Raw genomic sequence first — 17882 nt, 5'->3', positions numbered from 1 at the left:
CTGGCTTGGCTGGCCTACATGGTCTCCTAGCTTTACTCCCTTGACCTTGAAGCTAGAAGATACAGTTTTTCCTTCAATGGGGCCCTTGTGACAATGACGTGGGATCATGTATGGAAAATACCTGCAAAGACATCCTGTGTAAGCTTTCCTTGAACACCTGCTGGGGGCACTTCCCTAAGGTCAGCCCCTCCTTTACTGCCTGCCAGATTCATTTCCAGTCCTGACGCATGTGACTGTAGTTCCCTTCTGACAGCTTCCTCAGTGCTCGTGGTCTGCTTTGCCTACAAGTCCCCGAGGATTGGATCATTGTCACGATGGCGTGTAGGTTTTGGAGCAGGTCAAAATCAAGATGATGAAACCGTGGGTTGTGTAGCGGTAATTGTTACTGTGTATGACACAAATGGTGTAGGCTCAGCTCTAAGTCCACAAGACCTGTCTCCTCCGGAGTAGGTCTTAGCTGGGTCCTCACTGACTCGCTGACGGGCAGAGTCCGTGAGCCTGCTTTCCAGCAAGGTGTGGAACCAGGCTCTTTAAAAGGCGGCTTGTCTCTCCTCCATACATCAGAGCACTGTTGCGGGAGTGAAGAAAACGTGCGTTGGTGTTAAAATATACACCCAGAGGCTGTAAGCTCCATCACGCCGGGCAGAGTGTTCCCTGGGACTAGCTCTATCTGGGTCACGCAGAAGCCGACGAGGGCTGAAATATGGAAATGTGTCCCATGGAGGAAGGTTCTCTTCCTTAGATGCCGACTTAGGACCTGATGGTGTCTCTCCCTCAAATCAGACTGTCCCAGAATCATAGCTGATGCTGCAGTACCAAGCATTTCTTTTGAATAAAGGGAAAATAAATGATCAGCGTGATTGTAATTTCTGAATACGTTCCAGTTAAAAATTACACACAAAATGGTTTCTACTGCTCACACACCCAGAAGTGAGCGTGATTTTGGCCCAAGACTGTCTGAGAATCTCATTGGCAGTGTGCTTTTTTTCTTTTCCCTCCTGAGGCATCGGCTGTAAATCTGGGTAGATCACAGTGTTCCGATTGGCCCAGAGGCCCTGGGGAATGCTTTGAGGTCTCAAGCTGAGACCCGGTAGTTTGCCTTCGGGGCTTCTGCTGGACGTGGTGTGGCCAAGTTACCCCATGTGTTTTCATGTAAACCGCCTCGTGTGGGGAGTGATTGCCATAGCCTGCGAGGGGGCTGACCCGAGAGACCCTGGAGATGGGGAATGAGACACGTTCCAGGTAGAGGGGAGGCACGTTCTTAGCTGCTGGGCCTGCCTCGGATGTGGGACACAAATAAAAAACAGAGTCGTTCATTCCATTTGGCTGTCTTTCTCCATTACAGGCAAATGTTTCTTGAACAACAGTCTTTGTGAAAAGCGTTGTGGATGTTTTGCTTTCCGGTGAATGCAGATGTTCCCACAGTGCCTCGCTCTACGGGACCTTGGCTTTTAGCTTTGACTGAGCGCTAAGATCAAGCTCACAAATGCCGAATTTCAGTGGGAAAGTTTTGTTGACCTAAATGTTAAAAATGGCAAATCGATTTTTGTAAGAGTCGTAGCTTTTCTTTCTTGTTGATGTCATAACGTGTTTCCAGGGAAAGTTTGTTTTGAGGGAAGAAAGAGAGGAAGCAAAATGAAGATTTCTTCTTTTCCATCTACCTTGCACTGTTGTCTTCGAAGGAAGAGATGACCCTCCCATCAGTGTTTTAAAAACCGTATCATGGATTTGATCGATAGGGACATTAATAGTTTTTCCTGTTGATCTTAGTCAATTTGGGGTGAGGAATCCTGTGTTTTATCCTTTGCTGTCTGGCTCTGAGGCAGCTCTCTAAGCTTCTATCTCTGCGTCTAGACAGAGTGGCAACTCCCCCAGAATCTGCACAGTCTGTGTGCCCTTGGCTGTGTTATAACAGGCACGTTACTGGCCATGTCATGTTCACTTGGTTATGACAAGTGGGCTGTGCTCCACATGTATCAGGGAGGCTTTTATTTAAAGCATTCTTGGGTCAGCTCTTTTTGAAAGTCAGGAAGGCTCCACCTTACAATAGAATATGAACACAGATTCAAGCCAAGGTGCTCTCCTTGGCTGGCCAGTTGCAGACACACTTCCTAGCCTTACCAAGACCGGTGTCCGCATCTGTAAAGTGGAGATCATTTGCCATGAGGGTTGGGGAAGATCAATTGAGGTACGTAGTAATCTCTCAAATCTGAGCTCCTGCAACTACAGTTACGTGGGACCTTGTTTCAGTCTTACAATGGAATGTTTACTTTGTATGAACTTGGGATTTTCAACGTCAAACCTGTATAGGAAGGGCATAATCCCCTGTACCACAAAGTCAAGAATATTGGCGTCACCTATTAATTGTTGGTGTCCCATGTTGGTTTTACCCATTGTGGCTTTGGCACTGCGATGGCGGCCTCCCAGGGGTTCAAGCTGCGTGCCCCTCCCAGGAGAGAAGACGCTCTCTAGACTCCCCTTTTTTCTACAACCCGTGTGATTCCAAATCCAGTGTAAATTAATTTTATGACCCCCAGATGAGCCCTGATTTTTAGCGTCTGTTCAGCTGTTGCCATGTTGCAGGGTCTTTTTCCGAATCTAGTGTCTTCGTGGAATAGTCTTCGATGACCCCACAGTCTGTTTCCTGCTTCATGTTTGAAGGCAGTCTTTGATTCACAGTTTACCATTTACGGACGCCCATGTTCGTTGCTCTCAAAATAACTGATTGGTTCTTGCCTTTCTGACTTGAGCTTTTGGAGTTTCTTAATGATAGATGGGTGTAGCATCTTCTCATTCTTTTCTTTCCCTTCCTGATGGATGTTGCTCTTGTACGTTGTTTTATTCCACTTGGGTGTTCGTGCCTGCTTGAAGGAGCTAACGGACAGTTGTGTCCCTGGAACTTTCCTGGATGTAGAGGGAGGAGTTTGGGATCAGTGAGTTGAAAGAGTGCTTACTCAGCTGAGAGCGTATTCTGGCTGCTGTGGTCTCTTTCCGCCTCTCGAGATGCGCCTGGCCTGGCTGTTGGTCTAGGAAGGTCTCCCCCTTCTCCATCACCGTTGCCTTTGAGGCCTTCCCAAAGTTGCCTGCCTTGTTGGGGTAGGCTGCCTTCCCTTGTCCCACACAAGATCTATCTGTTATTCAGGCATAGCTTGTCCCACTCTGTAGCATCCAGACAGGCAGCCCAAACTCAAAAATTGTCATTTTCCGGTGTCATACATAAAAACCACGGTATCGCATATATTTTGGCAATCTTTTGTGTGGTGCTTCTGTGTACCCATGCATTTGCCCTTTGTGCTGTTCCTGGCCATGAAGGGTCCAGGACGGAGAAATGAATGCAGTGCTTAGGAGCAAATTGTTAAGCAGTCCATAAATAAGCCATGTGTTGAGCCCCGTGGGTTATGTGTAGACATGGTTTCTGTCGTTTTCACTTTTGAAGAACATTCAGTGAGGCAGAGTAAACAGATGAACTTGTAATGATTTGTTTAACGGTAATTATGGCTCTCCAGAGTCCCCTGTGTTGTGTGAGTTTTAGTTGGAAATGTCCCGAGCACCCGCCCTTACACGTGCTACCTGCAGGCAGCCCGGAGGTGACGTAGACACAGGACCCGCCATGGGGGAGCTTGCTCTGCTCCCTGTACTCCCAGGAGTGTGCTCAACAGACAGCGATCAGCATGACGTAATGACAGCACAGAAAAAAAACCCAGTTAATTCTACGGAGATGTCTTCTCAAAGAATGTGAAGCTTCAGTTTCCTTTAGGCGGGAGAATACAATTTCGTAGAGTGAGAGCAAGGTGTGTTATCCAGTTTGAGTGGACCGTCGAATATGCCGGCCATCTCAGGGAACTTTGTTATAAATTAGTCCAGGCCTCTCTACCCGTTACTCCAAATGAAAATGCTGTGGGTCTTCGTCAGGCTCTGGGCTGATGGCTCGGAGCCTGGAGCCCGTTTCCTATTCTGTGTCTCCCTCTCTCTCTGCCCCTCCCCCATTCATGCTCTGTCTCTCTCTGTCCCAAAAATAAATAAAAAACGTTGAAAAAAAAACCAAAAAACAAAAAAAACAAAAGGGGCGCCTGGGTGGCGCAGTCGGTTAAGCGTCCGACTTCAGCCAGGTCACGATCTCGCGGTCCGTGAGTTCGAGCCCCGCGTCAGGCTCTGGGCTGATGGCTCGGAGCCTGGAGCCCGTTTCCTATTCTGTGTCTCCCTCTCTCTCTGCCCCTCCCCCATTCATGCTCTGTCTCTCTCTGTCCCAAAAATAAATAAAAAACGTTGAAAAAAAAAAACCAAAAAACAGAAAATGCTGTGGGTCTTGTTCTTCATAGATCATTGACACCTGCCTGCCGGGGGTACGGCACTAAGACAGGGTCCAAAACCCTGACTAGAAGCAAGGTTTCTTTGCATTGAGGGTACAGTATTTCAAGAGCGCGTCACGTTGGGCAGGTGGCTGGCCTTTGGAGTCTATGTGATCTTAATAAGACAACTGAGGAAAAGGCTTTGTTTTTGAATACATGTGTTGGTGCCTTTGAAAAAATGAAGGCAGGAAAGGAGCCTACTAACTGACAAACAAGAGGGGAACGGCTTTCTCTATGTCTAAATCAATGCAGTGATGGGCACTGCGTTATAAACTAAAGACCGCTAACCTTGTATATACAATTTATTCCTGAAGGATTCAGACGCTGCTTCTCCCGTAACTTGGAATCTGTTATAAGAACATTCTCGGCACACAAGGGACCCTCTAATTATCTGTTGCTGATTCTGAGGAATCTCTGTTTACGTGTAGGTCTAAACAAACGCCTCTGTTTTCACTCGAATAAAATAATTTTCTTTATATAGTATCCTCCAAAAGAATGGGATAAGATGAGCATCTGGAAAAAAAGTGAGTATTGTTACATTGTTTGGGTGATATGTTTACCTAACGTTACTGTCCTCTGGTCTGAACTCTCCTGTGTTTATTCCTAACGAAGGCTCCAACAACACGGAGAGGCAAATGGAATCATTAAACGTTGGTGCCTTCTTCGTTATAAGAGCTGTTACGGAACTGCCTGTGAAATCTGTAGTCCGTCCTAATCTATGTTTGGAGAGTAGTGGAATGGAGAAGAAGTATGGTCCTTTACATGTAAGATGTCATTGATTTTAACTTGCGCCATCAATGAGATAGCAGCTTGGGAAGGGATGGGGAGGGAAGGGGAGGGAAGGGAAAGGAAGGGAAGGCAAGGGAAGGAAAAAGGAAGGAAAGGAGGGAGAGAGGGAGGGAACGTCCCATTAAATGCACACTTTTCTCTTTTGCCAAATTCACCCTAGAGTGTTCTGTTTCTGCCAGAGTTACCAACACCAGTGTAGGTACAGAATGATGAGAGATCCCTGCTTCCTCTCCTTCCCTCATCTCCCTCCTCTGCTTCCTCACGGCGCCTTGGACACTGTGTCTGTCTTCCTCTCACTGTTCTGTCGCCTCCCGATCAGTCCCTCCACTGCCCCTGCGGCCTCCTGTGCCACTGCTGGCCGTCCTCCACCGCCCGAGGCGTTCATGATGGTTGCCAAACCCAGAGGGGTGATTTTGCAGAAAGTTAAAAATCAGATTCTGTCACTCTCTTCGCTTAAAACCCTACACTGAACTTCCTTCCATGTAAACTCCGACCTCTTTATCATCTAAGACACTCGCTCAGTGGTTCTCCAGGAAATCCGGGAGGCCCTGGAGATCTCTTCAGGGTGTTCACAAGGTCACAAGGCTTTTCATCATCGTGCAAGATGTTAGTTTTTCTCCCTCATTCTGTCGTGAATGTTTAGAGGAGGCTCTCAGAGGTCACGTGACCTGTGATCTCACAGCGCACTGAATGCCGAGGCCAGTGTGTGAGTCTGGCAGGCCTTCCGTTAGACAGAGTTGCACAGATACAGTCATTTCTCGGAAAAACAGAAGATCCCTACGAACAGATAATGGGTTTGTTAATGCTAATTTCAAGGGAATTAATAAATGTTTTTAAATGCTTCCAATGGAATTTCCAGCATGGTACATTTTCCATACATATAATACACGTACACAAAAGCAATTTGGAGTCTTCAGTAATTTTTTGGAACATAAAAGTGACACAGATGTCCTTCAAGGAGTAAATGAGTAAACATCAGACGTTTGGATGGATCTCAAGGACATTTTGCTGAGTGAGATTAAAAGGTCGATTTATAGCATGTTTATATGATATTCTTAGGGTGATAAAATCATAGAGAACAGGGGCACTTGATAATTAAGTTGGTTGAATGACTGACTCGATTTCGGCTCAGGTCATGGTCTCATGGTTCGTGAGTTTAAGCCCCACATCAGGCTCTGTGTGCTGAATGTGGAGCCTGCTTGGGATTCTGTCTCTCCCTCGCCTCTCTGCCACTCTCTGTCTAGAAACAAAATAAAATTAAATAAATTTTGAAAAATTACAAACACGCATACTGGTGGTTGCCAGCGGTTAAGGTTACAGAAACTATGATAATTAAGGAGCAAACAAGCAGTGTTCTTGCTGGTGATGGAATAGTTGTGTCATGATGGTGTTTGTAGTTACAGATGTACACGTGATAAAGTTTCATAGACACGTCTACCCAGAAAGCGCAAACTGGTGACCGATGAATGAGTGAGGTCTGTGTCTGAGTGGATAGTATTCTACCCATCTCAGTTTCCTTGTTTTGAAATGTTCTCTGGTGATGGGAGGTATTACGATTTCTGGGAGCTGGTGAAGGGCACCGAATATATACATAATAGTGTGTGTATGCATTATATATTACTACATTAGTGTTGTATATGTTATCGTTTCTATATTATTCATACGTCTCTGTCCCCACCGCTCAATCTCAGCTTAAGCACCATTTTCTCAACAGGGCTGCAACCACGCAGTGTAAATTAGTTTCTCGTTCAGCGCTGTGTTCTCTTCTCTCCGGTCTTGACCCTGACGGCTGCCGCTCCCAGACCTGTGTTGCTTACAGATTGGTCGGTAGCCTGTGAGCCAGGATGTGAGCTCTGTTGAGTGTGGGCGTCTTATCTTAGCTCCCACTGCTGTTCTCTCCGGCGCCCAGAATCATACGGGGACTCGCACAGGAACCCGGTGCACACTTGTTGAGGGGACGCACTAGTTCAGGTGCATTCTTCCTCACTCTCCTCCCAGAGCTTGAGGTCAGGCTTTCTTCACGTGCAGCTTTACGTCTGCAGGGCCCAGGAGCTCAGCTCGCACGGATGTGTGCTTGCTTGCTGTAACCCAAGTGTGGGATCTTGACCTCTCTGGTACCTTCAGAATTGGTAGTATACTTGTGAAGCACGTTAAAGAATTCTGAAGCCTTAACAGCATTTCCTCCCTTGTAAAACCAAGAGCTACAAACTCAAATGCCTGTGGGGTCCAGGCACTCTGTGTAGATTGAGAGGACTTTTTGGGATCGGGTGCAGAAGAGCCAGACCAAAGTCAGCCTATGGAGGTGATCTGTAATGGCCAGGTTGCACATGAGGGCCAAGAATCTACAATTCTGTTGAAATCAATTTTAGCATATTTTTCAATTAAGTTGAATTTTTAGAAAAGACTGCAGGAGAAGATAACACATATCTGTGGGTCAGGTTCCGTGGGTGTCCAGATTAGGAACCTCGGTTAAATTTGTGGATTTTCCTGCTTGTATTGTAACTGTGATTATATATACATGGCAGAAAACACAAGTACTTTGAAAATAATATGCAAAGTTTTGATTTAAAAAGTCTGGTGATTGAATAACTCATCTTTTCTTTGATCTATAAATTATTCAGACCTACTCCTTCTAGTTTTCAGCTTCCACTGACTAATTCTGAGATATTTGGCATTTTCTGTTGCTTTTAATCGACTTGTTTTTTATTCCTCTGCTAGATTAGAGAGTAATTTATTTGAATATATTATACAGTAATTAAAGATCTTAATTTAAGTTATGTGACACTCCAAGTGGAAATAATTTAACAATCTCTATGCAACAGTAAATTCACACAGCTAAGTTCTGGCCTGTCAGTCTTAGCTGGTCACAACTCATACTTACGCCTGGTGTCAGGCAGGTTTCTTTTGATGTTGATTATTATAAACATCACAACATTTGAAATACTAAATTTTGACACAAAGTACATTTTAAAATTGTTTTAATATAGTCGTTGTTACTTGAGTCATGCAAACCCAGAGGTAAGGTTGCAAGCTTTAGAAAATAAAAATATAGAGTGTATTAGGGTTCTCCAGAGAAATAGAATGAACATAGAACCAACAGTGTGTGTGTGTGTGTGTGTGTGTGTGTGTGTGTGTGTGTGTGTGTAAAGATTTACTATAGGGGATTGGTTCCTGCGATTATAAAGGCTGAGAAACCCCAAGGTATGCAGTCAGGAAGCTTTAAAACCTAGGAGAGCCAATGGTGTAGTTCTAGTCTGAATCCAAAGGCCTGGGATCCAAGAGGAACCTGTGTTTCAGTTGAGTCTGAAGGCCAGAAAACACCAATGCCTTGAGCTAGAAGGCAGTCAGGCAAGAGAAGGTCCCCCTGACTAGCTGGAATGTCATCCTCTTTGTTCTGCTCAAGCCATCTACTGACTGGATGAGGGCCTCCCACATCAGGGAGCACAGTCTTCTTTGCTCAGGCAACAGATTTCATTGTAATCTCATCCAAGGACACCCTCACGGACATACTTAGAATAAGTACGCGCCTGGGTCTGGTCAAGTTCACACATAAAATGAACCACACAAACGAATTTAAATTTCATATCACCAGTGAGTAATTTTTAGTATAAGTATTTCCCATGTGATATTTGGGACATACGTAAACTAATTGCTTGTCGCTTATCTGAAGTTAAAATTTAACTGTCCTGTGTTTTATCTAACAGTACGACCCAGACAATCCTCATCTTCTCCAAGTGAGATGGACCGACTTGCCTGAGGGCAGGCAGACTGAGGCTCAGAATGATATGATGCATATCTTTGCACTGTCAGCGATTTATTAATTAGAAGTTTGAGGGTATGTTTTGTTTTTTTAATGTTTTAAGTTCTTATTTAAATTCTGGTGAGTTAACATACAGTGCAGTGTTGGCTTCAGGAATAGAATTTAGTGACTCATCTCTAACACACAACACCCAGTGCTCATCAAGCAGTCTTGCAAGAGTTTGTCATCTGCATGCTCTAATGACATCCACATAATTCACTTTTTTCTCTGTTGCGACAATGTCGCATTTTGCTTTATTTTTTGGTTGTTTGAAAGCCTAGAGAATAGACAAACTTTCTGTGTAAATAGTGATTGGAAAATTTGATGCTTTTGTGCTGTCAGGTGTTGTAGTGTTAGAATCACAAGCTATAGAGGAGATGTGATCAGGGCTCAGGAACTTGCGAGATAATGCGGCTTTTGTTCATTGTGAAAACCTTCACACACAATGTAAAAAAAATTTTTTTTAAGTTTATTCATTTATTTTGAGAGAGAGAGACAGAGAGAGTAAACAGGGGAGTGGCAGAAAGAGAGGGAGAGAGAGAATCCCAAGCAGGCTCTGCAGTGTCAGCACAGAGCCCGACGCAGGGCTTGAACCCACGAACTGTGAAATCATGACCTGAGCTGAAACCAAGAGTTGGAACTGAATCAACTGAGCCACCCAGGCACCCTCACAGACAACTTTTGAATTATGTCTTTGTCTCTTATAAGCCAGGTGCTTTAAAACTTTCTGTTGAAAATTCTGCTCCCACACATTATTTCAGCTTTTCTCCGACTTGGGCCAGATCACATATTTTGTATGAAAACCATCATCTATATATTCTACTTGTCTCTGCAGTTGGTCAAAAACTGACCCAAGATATTTGGTATAAGTTATATACCATTCTTTATCTAAGTCTTAAAAATTTGCTAGATCTCATTTTCTACTAGAATATAAATATGAATCCAATTTTTTTGAAACCAATATGTTATACGGACAACTTACCACAACCTGAAATATACAGGGTCATGACTAACAAAAAGAGGGTCCTGAGGATGCTTACAGCTGGCCGCAACTAGTATATTTGCTTTAAGAGACAATGGTAGGATGTCCTTAAAACTTAAATTTTATGTGTGTTAATTAGCTGCGATGATACAAATAAGCTTAAACCTTAGTGTTTTGAATTGATCTTTCAAATAGGTGAACCAAAAAATTATAGACATTTGCAAAAAAAAATTTTTAATGTTTAATCAGTTTTGAGAGAGAGAGAGAGAGAGAGAGACAGACAGAGCATGAGCAGGGGAGGGGCAGAGAGAGAGGGAGACACAGAATCCAAAGCAGGCTCCAGGCTCTGAGCTGTTAGCACAGAGCCCGATGTGGGGCTCGAACTCACGACCTATCAGATCATGACCTGAGCTGAAGCCAGATGCCCAACCGACTGAGCCACCCAGGTGCCCCTAAGCACGTGCATTTTGTTTTTTTATTTTTTTTTTTTAATTTTTTTTTTTTCAACGTTTTTTATTTATTTTTGGGACAGAGAGGGACAGAGCATGAACGGGGGAGGGGCAGAGAGAGAGGGAGACACAGAATCAGAAACAGGCTCCAGGCTCCGAGCCATCAGCCCAGAGCCTGACGCGGGGCTCGAACTCACGGACCGCGAGATCGTGACCTGGCTGAAGTCGGACGCTTAACCGACTGCGCCACCCAAGCGCCCCAACGTGCATTTTGAGCAACAGTCACTACTGTCTTTGGGTAACTAAAACAAACAAAATAAATGATGAATATAATCACTGTGGTAAAAAATACAACCAGATGCAGAAAATAACATTTTTCTTGGAACCTCCTTTAAGAGTTATTTTGGAAAGATCGTTGAAAGTACGATTCACATAATGCGAGAAATTTTGTGAAACCATGTCACCGATAAGATTGAAAATCTTTTGGGTCAAAAAGAGGTAGCCACTCAGACACCCTTCTCTGCCATCATCAGAGACTACATACCTAGAGCTCAAAGTCTTCTCCGTGTGTCAATAAAAGCTATTAAAATTAACACTTTAGTGGACTTTGTTTATATTTATAATGTTATCAGCAAAGATATGTTAAACTTCAAATATTGCCCAGTTGTAAGCAGCTGGGAAAAAGTTTGGCCGTAACTGGCAGTTCTGTGAAAAGCAAAACTCAATAAACTGTTTTGAGGCTGTTGCTACATTTACTGAGAATTGACTGCTGTATTGACCTCAGCCCATGGTTCTCTTTGTGTTTTCAGTGCGATCATGAAAAAATGTTATTGGGCGCCTGGTTGGTTCAGTTGGTTAAACATCCAACTTCGGCTCATAGCTCACGAGTTCAAGCCCCCTCTCTCAAAATAAATAAACTTCAAAAATACTATTTTATAAAGTCAAGGGCTTCAAATAGCTATCATTTTAGACAAATTTATGGTGAAGAGCAACATGATTCAAAGCTTATTCAAAGCTTATGTATATGTCAAGGTGAGAAATGTTGAAGAACTCAAACTTGGTTTTGAATTGTGGCTTTTTTTTTTTTGAAAGGGAAAATACGGGATAATCATGACAAGACAAAGACCTGAATCAATGGCTGATCTTGTTGTTCTCATAAATTTGGTTTATTTTGCATATTTTTGTAGCTGAATATTCTTACCAACAGCTGCAGTTGCAAAACAACTTTTTTGTACTGTTTCTATCCACATTAGTATAATAAAAGTGAAATTTTGTAGTTGGATGAAGAGAGTTGATCATATGGACGGCGTGCATGTTCTTTGTGGCTCTCACTTCGTTTGCATTTGCCAGAAATTATAGGTTTCTTGGTGAAAGAAAAATAGCTTCTGATGACTTATTTTTCCAAGACATTAAAAAACAAACTGAATAGTGATTCAGAGAATATTTCAATCTGTCACATAAAACAAGCAATTTTACCTCTTACCAAGAGGATTAACTCAATGAATTTTCTGTCAACAGTAGCTTGCAAATCCAACTCCACCAGCTTATTGCTAGGGGCTGTGCACAGTTCTCAGGTAATGCCTTGGCATAGTTCGTGAAGAAGGAAAATAATTTGCCATCCGTATCCTCTTGTGTATTATTTATCTGTTGTGTGTAACACAATATCCCAAAACTTGGTGGCTTAAAAAACAGCAAGAAATATGTATCATTTCATAGAGTTTTTGTAAGTCAAGACTTTGGAATGGCTTAGCTGGGCATTTCTAACTCTGATTCTTTACGAAATTGCACTTAAGACATCAGCCAGGGCTATAGTCGTCTGTGGGAGTACCTGACTCTGTTTTCACCGTGACTGACACATAGCTGGGGAGTTGGTGCTGGTTGTTGAGCGGAGACATCAGTTTTTCCCCAGGTGGGCTTCTCCACCGGGTCACATAAGCTTCCTTGTGACACGACAGCTGGTTTCCCCCAATTTCTAGACATTTTCAACTCTGTTCTAGTCTATCTTGCATACGAACCAGAATGATGTCATGATGTCTGGCTCTTTTCCAGAAGGTATTGAAGCCATGATTTTATTTTGTTTTATTTAAAAAAAATTTTAATGTTTATTAATTTTTCAGAGACAGAAACAGAACACAAGCAGGGTATGGCAGAGAGAGAGGGAGACAGAATCTGAAGCAGGCTCCGGGCTCTGAGCTGTCAGCACAGAGGCCGACGTGACGCTTGAACTCACAAACCACAAGATCCTGACCTGAGCTGAAGACGGATGCTTAATCGACTGAGCCACCCAGACATCCCAAGCCATGATTTTCATATTAGGACTTAATTGGTAGATGATGGGGTCCAGTTTACATTTTAAACGAGATTCCCAGGGGACTTTGAAAAAGGACCACAGTTAGGTCTGGCTGCCCCGACATTTACTCCCCTCTGCCTTTCGTGGTTCTTGGTAGGAAAGTTTGAGAAGTGTTTTCCTTTAGGAAACTTGCCTTTAGACAGTTTGGCCACATAACTAATCCTAAACATCTGAATTAAAAAGGTGCAGCAGCCAGCCATTCTTTCTTAGTGCTTCAGTCATGAACATGCACCCTGTATATCTTACGGTTTTTGGTTTTTTGTACTTCTCTGTGGCCCCAGTTCTCTTCATTCATTTCTCATCTACCTGTGTGCAAATTTTTCCACATTTCAAAACCACTATTAGAAGATTCATTTTCTGGGGTGCCTGGGTGGTTCAGATGGTTAAGTGTCGGACTCTTAGTTTCCGCTCAGGTCGTGACCTCATGGTTTCTGAGTTCAAGCCCCACATTGGGCTCTGTGCTGACAGCACGAACCTACTTGGGATTCTCTCTCTCCTCCTTTGTCTCTGCCCCTCCCCTGCCCATGCACCGAGCTCTCTCTGTCAAAAATAAATACATAAACATTAAAAAAAAGATGAAGTAGCTTTATTTTCCACAGAGCCTTTCCATTTGGCCTCGATAACCCCCTCGTACTACCAATTCCCGTCCCCTCCAGGTAGGGAGGGGGCCATGGAATGAATGGAGTTGTGATGGGGGAGGGTTGGCGATAAGTTAGAAGTAACAACAGGTTTGTCTGAAATCCCTCCTGTGGCTTTTGTGTTACTACTTTCACATCTGTTACTAATACCTGTCTTGTGAGTTGAAGTCACACGTGAGATGCTCAGGGATGGTGTGTTGAGTGAATGCGGGGACATAAGTCTATGCTCAGAAAATGGCTTACTGTTCTTTTACTGATGTGCTATCATGGTATGAAAGGCATTTCGTGTCTGTGCTTTTCTGGATTCTCTTCGAAGACGAGAAAACTCAGAAATAAAAAAGTTCAACTTTCTGGTTTGTCATTCACTGATCTTCGTTTAGACTCTGCACCTGGTTTTCTTGTGTTTAAGATTTGCTGCTGTTCTTCTTCATCCCACACAACCATTGGCCTTACCGCTTTCGCAGTCAGCCCTACTGTCACGCTACGAGAAAGGAACACCTGTGATCGCTGACTCCGTTGCCTGTAGAACTCGCTGCCCCTGCCACCCGTTCAACAGTTAAGTGGAGTGTGTGCCTTGAGTACTCCTCCATTTCCTATTAAACAATAAAATATTGTGAGACAAACTTATTCTTTAGACTCCCGGAAGCACCAAATACAGTATATTTTTGTGGATTAATTGGATTGCACAGGTTTTGAACTACCAACATGGTTTAACTTCCCTTGCTAAAGGCTTGTTTCTGTTTTAAGTGGCTTCATTCAGATCAACTCCTGTTCCTTCTGTCTCCTTCCTTCCTTCCTTCCTCCTTCCCTCCTTCCTTCTGTCCCTCCTTCCCTCCCACCCTTCCTCCTTCCCTCTCTCCTTCGCCTGCCTTCCTTCCTTCCTTCCTTCCTTCCTTCCTTCCTTCCTTCCTTCCTCCCCCTTCTTCTTTCCTCCCTTCCTCCCTCCCTCCCTCCTTCCTTCTGTCCCTCCTTCCCTCCCTTCCTTCCTCCCTCCCTCTCTCCTTCTTTCTGTCCCTCCTTCCCTCCCTCCCTTCCTCCCTCCCTCTCTCCTTCCCCCTCCTCCCTTCCTCCCTCCCTCCTTTTTTCTGTCCCTCCTTCCCTCCCTCCCTTCCTCCCTCCCTCCCTCTCTCCTTCCCCCTCCTTCCTTCCTCCCTCCCTCTCTCCTTCTTTCTGTCCCTCCTTCCCTCCCTCCCTTCCTCCCTCCCTCTCTCCTTCCCCCTCCTCCCTTCCTCCCTCCCTCCTTTTTTCTGTCCCTCCTTCCCTCCCTCCCTTCCTCCCTCCCTCCCTCTCTCCTTCCCCCTCCTTCCTTCTTTCCTTCCTCCCTCCCTCCCTCCCTCCCTTCTTCCATCCATCCATCCATCCATCCACCCACCCATCCCTCTTTCCTTCCTCATATAAGGTGAACAATTTAGGGTCACATTGACCCTTTGTGGCATAGAACTTGCTTCAATTTTGGAAACTCACAAGTCTCTAAGCTTCTTTAGGACAAGCACTGTACTTAGTTCATTATGTATTTCTACATCTAATACAGTGCCTGAATAAAGCATGTGTTTGTAGATGCGTGTTCAGTGAATGAGCAAATTAGATGGATCGTTCTTAACTATTGAATTACTGAATGCCATGTGTGATTTTAAAGTACTTGAATTTCTGCCCTGTAGTTCAAACCTGGTGATGATTGGTATTACTTGAGGGACCTCTGTTTTTTGTTTTAAGCACTATTTGTTTACTGTTGATAAGCACACGTTATCATAACGTATCCCCTTGTTGGTAACGCCAGTGGGCCGTGGTGTTAAAGACCAAAGAGTGATGAATGCCAGTCTTGGGAAATTCTGCTTTCAGTCGGGGCCGTGCTGAGGGTGGACCTTAATGATTCAGACGGGTAGAGTGCTGTCTTCTCTTGGTAGGGGACACACTATACCAGTCCTCTTGTCACTTCATTTAACACCAGGTGCTGAGTGGGGAAGAGGGAGAGTGACTCCTCACGCTTCTCGGCCACGTTCCTGCTCACAGGCGGTAACACTGTCAGCACCATTATGTTCAACGATGTGACATATACTTCAAAGCACGTACAAAATGTGTAAATTTTTAGAGGTTCATTGCTCTGCCCAGAATTGTGCATTTATACTGTGCATAAATGCCATTCAGTCATATTTTCAGCCTTTTTCTTTATATCCTTGCTATTAATCCTTCCTTCACGGACGTGGTGATATGTGGGCATTTATGTAAAGATTAATTTTTCAGATTACAGCTACTCTATTACCATACATGTGTTGGATAACCTAGACAGAGCGTTCGTAAAGGGAATTGTTGACAGACTTTTAAAGTGGGCCTTAGTCGATAATTAGCATATCTGTTCAAGAATTCAGGTACCACCCTGATAATTTTAGCAGGAGAGTGAGGTGGACAGATAGGCCAATTGCAGTGCCATAGATCTTTCTTGAGTAAATACTGTCACCACCACATCGCGCTGAGGTAATTGAAGATACGGGGATGGTGAGGCAGGCTGCGTCCTCCACTTGCCTGGGTGGTGGAACCTGAATTATTCAGCTACTGCATCTCCGTTGTTTTTAATTCAGTGGGTGAGTTTTTTCAGGTTTTTGATTTGCGCATGCTACTGTCAGAAGGGAGGAAAAGTAAATAATGCTATCTACTAACGTGAAAATAGCAATTTACCCAGTTCTTTTTAAGCAGTACGCGAAGCAGACCTGAAGCATCACAGGCAAGAACATTTCTTAGCATGACAGTTGCTAAGTGAATGCTTTCTTAACGTGCAGGCGAGCCCCGGCGATGTTAAACCTTGTATTTATTGAGGAAACATAAACCGTAGAAAGTGACTAAATAAGGCGACTTCTCATAATATCTTGGCCCTTCTTGGTAAGCAGCCGATTACCTAAATTCTAAATGTTTGTTCCGTCGACATAATTATTTGAAAGGCCTTATATTTGGTCAGAGTATAATCAACTTACTGAAATGAAAGAATATTTTGGTGGGCCGCTTCCAAAATCAACATGGATTACGTTATCGACTAGCCCACGCTAACAGCCTCAAAAGCGTTTTGGGTGGGGTTTTCTGGGCCTTTCAGGTGGAGGAGGTAAACCACACGGAACGCATAATAAGGTCACTCAGAAAAAGAGAAGTAGGAGACAGATGCTTTCAAAGTAGAGAGTTATAGTCCAGAGAGAGCAGATGCCACTAAGTTGCTAGGGCCAGGATGCGTGGGGGGGCTCAGTCGGTTGAGCGTCCGACTCTTGGTTTTGGCTCAGGTCATGATCTCACGGTTCATGGGATGGAGCCCCGCGTAGGGCTCTGTGCTGACAGCACAGACCCTGCTTGAGATTCTCTCTGTCCCTCTCGCCCTCCCCTGCGCGCACGGGCTCTCCCTCCGACGCCTCCCCCATTCTCTCTCTCAGAATAAATACAACTTTAACAAAATACGGAAAACGTGAAACTGGTAGGGCCGTGAAGGCGTGGAGCATCTCTACGGTGTGGGGGCAACAGAGGGGCAGGGAGGAGGGGCCGTGCCCAGTGCTGTGCTCAACCCAGTTCGAGTGGTGACGTCGCCTTCTGCGGGCAGTTACGTTTACAGCTGCAACGACGCAGCGAGCCGTGTCCTGCCTCAGTGGGCCCCCAGACACCCCCGGCTCTATTTCTGAAACGCCCGCCGTGCCAAAGTGGGGATCTCCTTCATCGCGTCGCATCCTGCTTTCTTCATCTGTGCCGTGAACGTGACTCTTGTTAACCTCATAAAATCGTTGTGAGGGTGATAAGGCTGTTTTCAAATTTTGAAGTTCCTCCCAGGCCCTCCTGGAGGGGTGAGTTCTTTTGTCCACCTGTACCTCATGCACAGTGTCACCCCAGGGAGAGGGCGGGGAAAACACCACCTGGGGAAGGAGGCAAATAGAAGAGCCCCTAGAAGACCCACGAGGAAGGGAGAAGAAGGCCTGAATTGGGGAGAGTGGGAGACAGGGGCGGGGTGAGGGAGTGAGTGAAAAAGAAGAGCTAGGGGAAGCCATCAGGTTAAAAACAGCCGGGATGGAAGGGAGGAATCCGAGAACTTGGTACTCAGCGGCTGGTGTCCTGGGACACAGCGTCGGCGGGCCCACCAGCCTTTCCCAGCGATGCTAACCTGTCTCAAAAGCAATGGCGAACCAGTCAGGGAAGAAGAGTCCACATAAGCAGCCTGGATAGGTAGGTGGTCCGACAGTATGTGGGTTGTGCCCTCGATGCAGAAGTTCCCCATGATAAGGCTACCGTGTCCTTCGGCCGGCTTCGGACACCAGGACCCGCCTCGTGGGCTAGCTCCTGGGGTTCGAGAAGAACCCCCAGACTGAGAGACCCGAAGACGATGCCAAGGTCCAGACCCACCGCAGCAGGTGCAAAGCGACGTGAAACAGGCCAGAGAGGACCTGTCACATTGCCAGGATATCTCCAGAGCTGGGCTCAGAGACAGGGGGCCCCTCGGTGCGTCTGCAAGGCCCTTAGGACTGCATAGACCAGCCCGGCCCAGCTCCCAAGGCCCAGGAGCT

At 45.1% G+C, this 17882-nt stretch overlaps 1 protein-coding gene across 2 annotated transcripts in view; it reads left to right on the top strand.

The window, feature by feature from the left end:
* Positions 1–17882, top strand: part of PDGFD (platelet derived growth factor D) — a 225827-nt gene that overhangs the window by 68290 nt on the left and 139655 nt on the right. The gene's annotated exons all lie outside the window — the stretch shown is intronic.

The sequence above is a fragment of the Neofelis nebulosa genome, chromosome 10, assembly GCF_028018385.1.
Source record: "Neofelis nebulosa isolate mNeoNeb1 chromosome 10, mNeoNeb1.pri, whole genome shotgun sequence".
NCBI lineage: Eukaryota > Metazoa > Chordata > Mammalia > Carnivora > Felidae > Neofelis > Neofelis nebulosa.
This window is presented reverse-complemented; position numbering and strand designations above follow the sequence as displayed.